The 11,064-nt window shown below is 41.6% G+C and overlaps 1 protein-coding gene across 1 annotated transcript in view; it reads right to left on the bottom strand.

Moving 5' to 3' along the window:
- Positions 1-713, bottom strand: part of fhdc2 (FH2 domain containing 2) — a 9,537-nt gene extending 8,824 nt beyond the window's left edge. Inside the window, exon 1 of the mRNA XM_020614601.1 lies at positions 488-713. The gene's annotated coding sequence lies outside the window, so the exon portion shown is untranslated. The remainder of the gene's footprint in view (positions 1-487) is intronic.
- Positions 714-11,064: the final 10,351 nt, after the last annotated feature.

Genomic DNA, 11,064 nt, shown 5'->3' with positions numbered 1-11,064 from the left:
CAGAAGGTTTTAGGTGTCTGGTGCAGGGGAAGTCTTAAATCATGGCATAGCTTTGCATTTTTTCCAAAAAACACATGATCGCATCCTCTCGCGCGCTCTTAACATGACTCACAACTTTTGGAAAACTTTTCAGGGATACGCATGATTGCCAAGCTGTTTCCACCGAAAGACGCGGGAGCGCGCCGCTGACCTCAGCCTCCATCATAGACAGTGATGTATCTCATCTGTATAAAATCATCTGACAAATGTTGATGCTCAAGAACGCGGGGAAATAAGAAAAGTAATCAAACAAAGAAAAATGCGCAACGAACATGACACCATAGATGAAGTTTAATACAGCATTTTTTAAATGACACAACTGGTTCTAACCGGTAGTTTGTCCCTGTGAATTTTAGGTTCACCTAAAAACCTGTACCTCAGTTGAAGCTTACCAAAACAAAAAGTAATGCTTCGACACTGGACAACCCGGTGAAGTTATTTCACTTACCTGCCGTTGACGACGAGCCCGCACTTCTCCAGTCAGGTAACTCCACAAACACCAACAAGCGACACTATAATTTAACAAAAAGTCTTCGGTAGATACTCGATTCAAACACCATCTTTCGTTTATTTCTCTGTTGTATCTCCTTCTTTTCCCGGTAACTTGTGCCGCCCCACTCGCAGGAGTCCTCCTGTCTTTCTCGACTTGCAGTGAAACTTCCAGTTTAGGAACGCGCGGGCGCGCCCCCGCAAGCTGACATGGTCCTGTTGTATCCTCCCTGTTTCCCTACTGGGAGATGTGAGGTCTTTAGGTGGGAGTTGCCTACCGTCGATAATAACCCCGCTTTTTTCCCCACTTTGATTTTCTGATACGTTTTCCAAGTTGAAAAAGATTAAACAATGTTAACCTCATTAACAAAATCAATAACCCTAAATTTTCAGTTCCTGTGTGCCTCTAATCTTTAGGGAAAAATGTATTAATGCCCTTAATACTATATACAGGGTTTTTAAATAATGTTTGTCAAGTCCAGATAAGACTGTACATGGAAGCTTGTTGTCAAGAGTACATAATGACAACTTGATAGGTCTCTATTTTAGGCTAATCATTGTACTGGGAAGACATCTGATCTGTAACTGGTGCAGAAGGCCTTGATCAGGCTAAGATGAGTATGCCATTGAGAAACTGAGAGGGGGGCAGATTACTATCAGACATGGGAAATGATGACAACACTTCCTCAACCAGGCATAGGTGAAAGTCAAGAGGCTAGAAGTCCCTCTCCGGTGCTGAAACGGCCCAGGTGCTGGGATGTAGGCTTATAACAATGACCTTTTATCTGAGGTGCTGGAGCTCTCCTGGCCCATGTCACCTGCTGCTCCCAAATTCGACTCAGGTAGCCCCTTTCACAGGCCATGCTGACAGGCAGTTGTCATCACTTCTGGAGCTGCAGTAATTAGGGAGTTTTGACCCTGACGATTTGGCTATTGTTGTAATATAAAGCAGAGAATGATATAGTGTGCCGGTGCCAGAATAAACCTCTCTCAGGAAACTTGACTTTCGTCACTCACATCTGAGAGTACAGTGCACCTCTTAGAATACAAGGAAATGCCACCGCTGAGAGAAGGCAGCTTTATTGCCAATAAAGGACCTGAACAACCCTGGACAATTCTACATATTATGCCAGCATTCATGCAGTGTGGGCACTGCAATAGTGATTAATGACTTGTAAGAAGTTAACTTGGCATCCCTCACTTGGTTCTCCAAGACGGTTAAAATGCAATGAGACAAAATAGTCTGTGATGTGTTTACAGACCTACTCCCACTCAGTCTCCCCTTTGTATCACTGTGAGTCTCATTGCCTGTGCTTCACTTTGTCCATTCTTCAGTAAATGAATGCTCATGGGGGTGTTCATGTGTAAGATTTGTGAGAGTGTTAGAGGAACGCTATGCATTCAAGTCAAATTACGCTTCATAAACATTTTTGTGGGAAGAAACAAGTGTTCTTCTTGATCAACCATACAGAAAAATGTCTTGAAATTAGTCGATCACTAGCGTGACATCTCTGTGATGCGCTGAAGAACCTCGTTACCTTTTCTCCTGAATGGGGAAGGAAGGATTAACACATAAGACCCCAATGCCAACAACCCTTTAGAAGCTTTAGCTTAGGTTGGTGGGGTATGCAGCCATGCAGCAAGTGTTAGTCCTTTGCCAGCTCTCCTTCTTAATCTCACTTTGAAGTCCCAGAAGGGTTATGTAAAGGTGAAGGCTATACGCAGTACCTTTGGTGATCAAATTTTATACAGTGGCCTCTGCTGCAAATAACTTTACACAATGCAGAAATAAATCCAGATGTAGAGAAATCTGTGCATTAGAGTTTTTGTCCAGATTTACAGTATATAGCATGTTAAAGTGGTTGTAAAACTATTGATACAACCACATGGAAGTTTTGTTTTATCCTGCCTCTAGTGAGTCTGGTCTGCCTCCTGAGTCTTGACTACTTTCATGGTGAATTAAATAGGTCACTTGTGACTGTGATTCTGCAGGGGTATTAAGACACATTCATGGACAAAATGTCTGCATGTGTGTGATCAAACACGCATACACCTGGGTCTGATCCCAGTCTGGGACAGTAGGTCTGGGGAGGTATTCCTAATCAAACCCAGCTTCCTTAGATCTGTCTTGGTTTCCCAGCTGCACTCAGATCACATGTAGTTATCCAAAACGGTCTGACAAGTATCTCTGGCTTTGGTCAGACCATCAGCCTGATAAGGAAAGACAGCAACAGACAGACAACACAGACACACTCTCAGCATCTTGCTCTCAAATTCAAGCACAAGCACATCTGCAGTCACACTAACTCATACATGACTACTCCATATGTGAGAACTTTGAGTATAATGACTCCCATACATACAACATACAACTCCCATACAACATATATATGTTATAGAAAAGACACAGGAAACATGTCCTTACTGTTGGGGGGGGGGTTTAGGGAGGGGAATGGGGTTCATTTCTTTGTCAGAACAGGAATGTGTGTTTAGCAGTTATTTTTCTTGATTTCTCTCTGTTTTTAGGCTCCCTGTACACTGACTGTGCTTTTGCAACAGTACTGGCTTCAACTCTTCTGAACTTAATAGAGACCTAATTAACTACAGCTGACACGTGGCTGCGTTTACCACGCTGTCTACTACGAAAGCATTTTTAGCATGTGCATGTGAGCACACATATGTATCTGTTGTGTTGTTGTCATAAGGTTAAATTCCCCAGCTGTGGTGCAGGGGATGTTTGTGGAGGTTCTTGTGGTCAGTTGTTCTTCCATATTATGTGTGCACCCTGTGTTTTAACTAAACTGACACGGGTGGTAGGTGCTCGTGGTCAGTTGTCCTTGGGGGTTGGGTTGACTCTGTTTGTCTTCACACATCTGGCCACTAGAGCCACTTCCAACTCCAATTAGGATTTCCTGAGACTCAATAAAGGGGATTACTGGCCTGCAAAAACACTAGCCCAGACTGTCCCACCATCAGTCAGTCACCTTCTTGCCCCAGCTACTGCTATAGCCACACTCCACTAGAGGTTCATGCTAACACAATGGCATACAGCAACATAGACACAGCCACCTTTCTTCCTTTTTGTTTTTCTCTGCCACTTTGTCTCTTTTTTGTGAAATATAAGACTCCGCTTATCTTTTATCCCTAGTTTAGACTGTTCTAATACAGTATGTAAAATGAATCAAGCACCTCATAAATGATGTCAGGGAAGAGAAGGAAGTCCTTAACTTGCAGATGAGAGACCACAAGAGCCTGTACACCAAACTATGGCTGGGCACAAAGCCCTGGAGCAGAATGCAGGGGAGCTGCATTAACAGAGGGGGTCCAAGCGACTGCTTGTGTGGTAGGAGTGATCACACAGTTAATATTCAAAGGGTTGGGTCTGCTGTAAAGAACCCACTAAATAGAAGTTGACAAAGCGCATCGTACACACGAAGGTTTCTCCCAGAGTAGGCTGTGTGTATAGCACAAAGCGTGGTGAACGAATGGGCTTTACTGGGGTGGTCATGTATGGAGTCTATAGTGAGTTATTAAGGCAGGGCCTCCCCCACCATCACACTTAACTCCAAAACCAACCACACACTCTCTGTCACGTAAATCCATCAAAATTAATTCTTTGGTTTTCATTTTGTTGCTTGAAGTTGAATGAGCATACTATTAAATGCAGTGTAATTTATTTTATATGAATTGAATAAAACCTTGCAACTAAAGTATTTGAATAAACTGCATAACTTCACTTGCTTTTCATTAGATATTGATTGGAACATCTATGTGCTTCATGTTGAGTAAAGCCTTGCAAATTCCCTTCTACATCACCACACACACACACACAAACACACAATTACTTCAACCATCTAAACTTAATTATCCACGCCATGCCTCTCTCTGCCAACCAGTGATGTCACCCACACAGAGACAGTGGGACTGTTGGCTCAGTGCCCCAGGGTGGCCATGCTGGTGGAGAGCAGAGGAGGAAGTTAAGGGAAGATTAGCAGTTGAGAGGTTGCAAAGGAGGAAAATGAGGGGGGAGTTGTGCCTAGACCTTGTGTTGTGGCTGCAGGGATGTATCAGCCTGCTCCTCTGCTGTACCCACACAACCCAGCCACCTTTTTTTTTTTTGCTCCTTCTCCAGCTTTGATAGACATTCAACCAACAGGCCCCAAGGGGACTCCCTCTGGGATTAACCAGGCTGCTATGCTCTTCCCATCATCTCCACTGGCAATCATTAGGCCAGTGCTGAAGCCAATTCATCCTCACTAAACTGTTGCATAACAATGTGCCTTGCTTTTTGTTGCAGTACTGGAACTGTTGGTAAAACAAGGCACTCTTGAGCCCCCAGAACCTCTGAACCCAAGGCCCAGTTTCTTGTGTTGTGGGGGAACCTTTGGAAGACTGCTGGCTGTTGTTTTTGCGAGTGGACACATAGAGGCAGGAATTAATGAATGGCATAGCTCTAAGATAGGATAGCTTTAAAAATATTTTAACATTATGGAAATACACTTATTTGCTTTCTTGCCAAGAGTTAGTTGAAAAGATTGCAACCACGCCAATATATGTCCCTTTAATAAGAAATTAGAGCCATCAGCCAGTTTAACTTGGTTTAAACTGGCACACAACCCCCTGTAAAACCATAAATTGGCATTATTATACATTGAGTTTGTATATATTAGCCCCTGCACTCCAGAAGTAGTAAGTAGTGAAGCGGGAGCTTAATGCTCCTCCTGTCTAGTCAGTGAACCAAAGCCATATTGTGTGCTTCCTGAAACTCTCTCTTAGAGTTAGGGTTGATTGCTTCATTTTGATTGGTTGATTAGGGACCAGTCATTGACCTGGCATTGTTCAAATGATAAAAAAAATACATTTTATTGATTTACAGAGAAACACATCTATTCCTAGATGTACTGTGTTAATTTGTTAACTTTAGAGGTGCTGGACAGAGATGTTCTCAGTGAGAAAGTGAATACATGTACATTCTAAAATGTTGAACTATGCCTTTAAGTTTTAGTGGTCTCATCTGGTCATCTTAAAAAACATGACAAAATTGTCAATAGCAGTTGATAATGTCACATTTAAAAATGACTAGGTGATCTTAAAGCCATAAAGGAGAAATTACTTAATGTGGGTCAGAGAAATGCAAAGACAGTGTGGGTTCATTCTCTCAAAATCACATGCAAGTGCTCTCTCCCGTCCTTCCTCTCTGTCTGACATATGAAGATCTGGCATGTCTGGCAAAGGGAGAAAGAGAAGGAACAAATGGATGAGTGACCAATGCACAGTTGCGATGGCCAGATGAGTTATTTGGTCAAAGCCCAGTAAAGTGGAAAGACAGGCTGTTGCTAGGCTCTGCTGAGAGAAAAGGAGAGCACTCTGGATGAGCTCACTGAGAAGAGCCATGCCTCTGTTTTCGCAGATATTCCACTTTAGAAACACTGCAGTCACCACCAGTTAGTATTATTACCCACGATTACTTCATATGACTCTCTTCAATAACCACCTAATGTGTGCAAAGGGGCTCTGAAGGGCTTGACCAAGAGGCTGAAAATAACAAATGTCCACACCCTATTCAATCAAATCATGTCATTTTATAACTAAGCAAATGACATGAGTCTGGCTGTATATTAAAAAGTTTGTTCATTCTGTATTTTCATTGCTTCAGAAAACATGAAAGGTGTTCCATAATGTCAAATCAAGTGTCTAAACAAATAAAACTCTTTGTATTTTCAGTAGTTAACTAGACAAAAAATGGCAAAAAGTAACTGAACTACTTGAATCACGTGTACATATTAGTGGAGTTATGTGTAGTCCACTACTCCCCAACACTGACACTCACTCAGTCCACAAGATAAAATAATTCACTCCAGCTTGAGTGACCTTTTTTTTTAAAGATGATAGTGTTCAGCTGGTTTAGGAAACCATTTTGTCTTAGAAAAATTTAACCATATTTTGTTACTCATTTTAAAAATGTTTTCAACCTCAGATGTAACAAAGAGACCTGGGTTGAGTACCACAGAAAATACTGAGAGAAGGACCTACAAATTACTGTTTTGTGTGTTTATGGGATGTCTTGAAGAAAAAAAAAGATATAAACTATTACCAGCCTTATCCTTAATGTTTTAAACCTATTAAGGTTTACTGTGAACAATGGAAAAATAAACAATTAAAATCCATTTTATCAACAACTGATGCACTGCTTTAGAAGAACTCAGAGAATCAAAAACAAACTTGAGCCTTAGTCTTAAAATTCTATGTACACATGAGAAGTATCGCCCAGTGGGGGGAAGGTTTGATAAACAGGTCTCTGCATTGCTGTTTGCTTCTCACGTGCACACCACAGCAGCCCCTGGTTTATTGTTGTGAAAACCAAGGATGGGCTCTAAAGGAAACTAACTCAAAGAGTCATCATGAGCTAGATAAAAGCAGAAAGAGAGGGGAGAGAACAAGATGTAAGGGAAGAAGCAGCCACAGAAAGGGAAAGAAAAACACAGAAAGAAACAAGAAACCCATTAAAATATGTGTGTTGAATCCCTAGAGGCCAATGTCTGGTTTGTAGAGCCCCGAGGTTAAGGTCAGAGGTCACAGGTTAGGCTCCGAGGTTATCAGTGACTGTTTAGACCTAAATACAATTGTCTGAGTACATCAGGGTTTCTGGAGTTAAATGGATTAACCAAGTGAAGGTATTCAAGGCTTAAAACCAGAGTGCAAGCACATATCTACCCGACACACAAAAACACAACGCATACACACTTGCACACATTTGTGCACATACTGTACAGAGGGTTGTATCGCCTGTTGCTCTAGGTGTGGATGAATGTGGAACTGGGGTGTGAGAGGAAGTCAGTCGGGGCAGAGGTGCCGGACACTGTCTTCCTGTTGCTAATGGTCACACCTGCCTGTTGTTCCCAGAGAGCGTGAAGAGTTAACAGGAGGTACTGTGTTTGTGTGTAGAGACTAATGGAATCTAACAGAGAAGAATCAGTTAATTATACCATAATCCAAATGTAACATGGAAATAACACATGTTTGACTGACCTCAGGGCTGTGTGGAGCATCTACAGACACACAAGCACTCACACACAGACACACAGTTATGTGAATGATAATGGCAGAGCTCTCGTTTAACACCTCCCTCATTCAGCATGCTGGGCGATGTACTACAGTGCATTCTTAACGGTCTTCCAACTGTGACCTGAGCAAGAGATGTGGAGGAAGAGGAGGAGGAGGTGTTGAGAATAGAATGAAGGAGAAGAGGGAGGCAGTAACATTAGAAACAAAAAGCTTTCACTGGAATCTCCTCACTGACCTATGTAATTCTGAAAGAGAATATTTGATTTGCTAGTTTGTTTATTGTCTTGGTTGTCATTGTGAATTAAATCTGTTTGTTAATTTAATGAATACATTTGACTGAAGCTAATTTCTGTAGTTTTACCGACACTAATGCTTGTCAATAGATAGTGTTTTTCAGGAGTCAACCACAGCAACCCTGTCTATGTGAAACAATCCTGTCAACTTCGCCTTGGTGTCATCATTGTTTTGTTTCTTGTAACACAGGCGACTCCGCAGTGAATTCTGTGTATCTCAGTCATCTCCACTGACCCGGAGAAGAGTCATATATGAGACACGACAGACGCAATGTCCAGCTTTCTCTGGGACTGTGATCAAGCATAAGCAGAGCACGCCTGATTACTTCCACAGGACTCAGCGACATCAAAGTGGAAGGGTGCCACTATGTGGCACATCAGAGCTGTAGGGTCCAGGGGCACAGGGCTGGGCACAGAGCGGGTCTTTCATATGTAGGCCCTTTGAACCCTGACTGACATAAAAAAATTCTTTTGAAGTGCTCTTTGGTGACGCCTGAACTCCAAAGCTAGTTTAACACATTGACAGGGATCTTTTGTATTCCCCCTCAGTGATCGCATACCCTCACAAAGCTCACATATAGAGAAACACAGAGAGCACTTCCCACCATATGTTATGTAAAGAAAAGGGTTCACACACCCAAATCAATGAGCTGTTTCTTTTTATCTGGTTGAAATTGTCACTAATGTCTTTACCTTTATCCCCTATGTGTTGTGCCACGTTGATACTGTACTGATGAAGGTAAAGGGATAGAAGAGAGGCTTATGCAAGGAAATATAATGATATATATGAATCTCAAGATTACTCTTAGTCTATTTTGTACCAGGTGCTTGATATGAGTGTAAAAGCAGGGGAGGACCACAAACTGTGCACGGTGCTCCACAGGCCATAAGAACATAGAGCTCCCATAAACATAGCAGATAGAGTAAGAGCACTTATTACAGCTGAGAGCAATGATAACGTCTGCTGTGTAATGCTCCAGTCTTTCTCTGTCAGAGCAGATTATAAAGAAGCAGACATGGCCCCTTGTGATGTCACAAGCCATTGAAAATGTTTAACATCACTATATAAAAGGCCACAAACCTATTGAGAGACTGTAACAATCAAACAAAAAGCAATGTGCTGCACATTTACACGCCTTCTATATAACCACTCATTCAGTAGTCCTGCTTCTACTCCCATTTCCCCAGGTGCACTAGGCAGGTCTCTGCTAGGCGATACTAACTATGAGCTAGTTGGTTTCAGCACTGTGTATCGCACAAAGGGGATTTGCTCCAAACCAAGGCCATACAAAAAACAGGCCTGCATACACCGCATTGAAACATATACTGTAAGTCCTGTCTAATTTGCTTGTGATGTTACTACATGCAGTATATACAGCATTTTCCCCTCCCTTTATTTAACAATAGTAATAACAGTAACATAAAACATCAATAGCAGCCCTAATAATAACACTGTAAAACTCCTGTGACAGACTGGTGACCTGGCCAATGTCAGCTGTGAGTGGCTCCAGCCCCCATGTGACCCTCTAAAGGATATGCAGGTACAACTAATGGATGGTTGGATGGAAATGACAATTAGCATTAACATGAGATAATTGTAAGATATTAACTGAGAATCAAACAAGTGAAGTGAGAATGCAATAGCTAAAACAGTGAAGTATGTCTATAACTAATCATTGCTAGCCTCAGCGCTTTATTATATTTGCTCAAAAACCCATATACCATCATGAGAACTGCTTGGTCGCCTTCAGCTTTTATCCTAGAATCTGTTCTCTGCCTATATATACCTTATGTGTATTATCTCCCTATGTGTGACTTATTAATAGTCCATGTTTCTGTAGCTAGCCACCCAGCCCTAGACCCTATCCACACTGTTCATCTCTGTTGTCCTTCAACTAAGTGTTTCTCTGTTTTCTTTTGGCCTGAAAATTGCCACACTTCAAAGTGACTAAATATTTGAGTCAACATTTGTTATCTTCTGTTCCATGCTGTTGTTGATGTATTATGTTCTCATTTAGCGTTGCTGGAACAGCCAAAATCCTCCAGATTTCATGTGGTTGTGTTTTTCTCTTATTTTCAGTAGAAAAATAATGGCCCTTATCTGGAACAAACATGCACACTTGTAGTGGAGTCTGCGCTTCAATCTGAGCCAATATCCATGTCTTAATGTACATACACTTCCCCACTCTGGGTTGTTCTTCCACATCTGGGCCTTCAAAGCCTCACCCAACAGCTTGCTGGGCCAACAACAATATCAGGACATGCCCATGAAAATTAGCTTCTGGATTGCTGCCCACAGTTTCTATTCACATAGGTAAAGCCACCTTAGATGCAGGTTTTTAGCTGGTTAAATGCTAAATACAGAATGGAAAAAAATGACACTGATGTAAATACAACCATTCACATACAACTGGCCGCCTGTAGCAGCTTGGGGTTCAGTGTCTTGCCCAAGGGCTAAAGAAGAGGGAATCAAACTATTGACCTGACACTTAGTTCCAAATTACTTAACTTAAACTGAGTGTAGGCCAGCTATTTGAGCACCTGACTGGTCTTTTTTCACAGCAAAGATTTTGGTAGCAAGAAAAGCACAAGTTCATTCCTTTTAGGTCTATCAATCCAAGGGTCCAAGCTGTGTTTGCTCGGTTCATTTCCCTGGTTGAGACACTCAAATTTAACAGAATCATCATTAAGGGTATTAATGCTATGCTATGAAAAGAGCTATGACAAATTAAAAGTCATAGTTGAAGGAATGGATATGTTATATTAACCATTCTAAATAATTTATATCATTAAAAACTGTTAAAATCCAGTTAGAGGGTACAGCTTCAGAGCGCTGGTTTTGTGCATGCTGGCTTACTAACAGCCGGGCAGTTAAATGTAAAGAAAAAAAACACAATGTTATTAGTTAGATCTGTTAGATCTGTGCTGTACCTGCTGTAACAAATCTAAATGCCTGGGGGGAAAAAGTCTACTCAGTTTTGCTTGGTGAAACTGAGTAGGCACAGTGCAGTGCTAACTATATTAGAAACAGCCTATCCATAGTTTTATTTAATGCTTGTATATTAATATGTATCATGCAAACATAGAGAATGTAATTTTAACTTGACTGGTGGCTAAAGTCTGCAACTCTGTGACTGTGGTATCAAAGGTTGCCAACCCATGCACTTCCTCAATGACC

Source organism: Monopterus albus, unplaced genomic scaffold (genome assembly GCF_001952655.1).
Source record: "Monopterus albus unplaced genomic scaffold, M_albus_1.0 scaffold148.1, whole genome shotgun sequence".
Classification (NCBI taxonomy): domain Eukaryota; kingdom Metazoa; phylum Chordata; class Actinopteri; order Synbranchiformes; family Synbranchidae; genus Monopterus; species Monopterus albus.
The sequence above is the reverse complement of the archived record's forward strand: the minus strand, read 5'-3'. Positions and strand labels throughout refer to the sequence as shown.